The following is a 1,769-nucleotide window of genomic DNA, read 5'->3' on the forward strand; positions in this document are numbered from 1 at the left end:
TATTCGAAGCAACGATCACAAAAACATAGAAATTATCAAAAACCAAACAAAATTCACTTACCAAATCAAGCTAACCATGGTCGAATGTTTAAAAAGATTAAATCTTTTCCTTTCTTTTGATTTTCGGCAAAAACAAAGGTTATAATGGCTTTATTTTCATGCATTTGATTTATTTTATTAACTTATTTTACTAATTTACAAAACTAACCTTTAAAAATAATCCATTTAACAACTCTGCCAAACCATTAATTCCACTAACTTTATAATAGTCCAATTTCATCATAAGGACCTCACCTTTATTTAATAAAAGCAAATAGACACTTTTAACAAATGGCTAGCCACTTTTACATTTTACGCGATTAAGTTCTTTTTTCAAATTAAGCAAACAAATGATAAAATTTCCACACGAAACTTTCACAGATATCAATTCACATATTATAAGCATGGAAAATAATATTAAAATATTTTTCTAACTCGGATTCGTGGTCTCAAAATCACCGTTCTGATTAGGGTCTAAATCGGGCTGTTACAGCCTCAACCCCTTAAAATGAAATTTTTTCCATATAAAGCCTCTAAAATTTTTAAAATTTTAAATTAGTAAAGGTAAGTTGCACTTTGCCTCCCCAAAAATATAAAAATTTGATTTAATTCTTTAAAAATTATAAACATATATAGTCTATTAAAATAGTGGAATTGTATTTTTTCTATCGTAAAAATTACAATTTAATTTTGGTCCCCTTAAAAAAATTTCCTGGTTTTACCCCTGGTTGGAACCATTAGTTTTTGATAGTGAGATCAAGAAAACTGCTTGCAAAAACCAAAGAGAAGTTAGAGAAGTAAGGAAAAGTCAACAAATTTTAATAAATAATCAAGAGGAAAAGGTATTACTGTGGAGATGGAAAATAATCAAAATAACCATCAGCCTCATGCACCTTTTGCTCCTCGTACTATGTATGATTATGATAAGCCTACTTTGATTGGGGCTAAATTGAGTATCGTTAGACCAAATGTTGCTGCAAATAATTTTGAGATCAAGCCGGACACAATTCAAATGGTAGAGCAATATGTTCAGTTTGATGGGTTGCAAGATAAAGATCCAAATGCTAATTTGGCTAATTTTCTAGAGATTTGATACACATTTAAGATTAATGACATTACTGATGATGCCTTACGCTTATTGTTGTTCCTATTTTCTTTGAGGAACAAAGCAAAACAGTGGTTAAATGTGCTTCCATGGGGTTCTATCACGACTTGGGATCAGATGATTGAGAAGTTTTTATTGAAATATTTTCCACCGGCTAAAACATCTAAGCTGAGGAATGACATCTCTTCATTTTCCCAAATTGAGCTTGAGACACTATATGATGCATAAGAGATATTTAAGGATCTTTTTAGAAGGTGCCCTTATCATGGGTTACCTTTGTGGTTGCAAGTTCAAACCTTTTACAGTGGTTTGAATCCCTCAACTAGATAGATGATTGATGCAGCAGCTGGCGGAACATCGAATAAAAAAACACCTGAGGCAACCAAGAATTTATTGAAAAGATGGTATTGAATAATTATCAGCGGCAAGTAATGAGAACAAAACCGATCAAGGCAGCCAGTGTTTTTAATATGGATGCAGTTGCTATGTTGGCAAGTCAGGTTGAACCACTGAGTAAAAATGTTGAACATGAGAATTTGGTAATGCAATGTGATACGACTGGAGTGGGATGATTAATTCAAAATATTCACCCTTCAAGTCTAACGTGAAGCATGAGCAAGTTAAT

General features: G+C 32.1%; 1 non-coding gene across 1 annotated transcript; it reads right to left on the minus strand.

Annotated features, from left to right (window-relative positions):
- Nucleotides 1-1,309: 1,309 nt before the first annotated feature.
- Nucleotides 1,310-1,416, minus strand: LOC128292294 (small nucleolar RNA R71). The gene has a single exon (XR_008282279.1). It is a non-coding gene; the product is annotated as a small nucleolar RNA R71 (small nucleolar RNA).
- Nucleotides 1,417-1,769: the final 353 nt, after the last annotated feature.

The sequence above is a fragment of the Gossypium arboreum genome, chromosome 4, assembly GCF_025698485.1.
Source record: "Gossypium arboreum isolate Shixiya-1 chromosome 4, ASM2569848v2, whole genome shotgun sequence".
Taxonomy (NCBI): Eukaryota; Viridiplantae; Streptophyta; class Magnoliopsida; order Malvales; family Malvaceae; genus Gossypium; species Gossypium arboreum.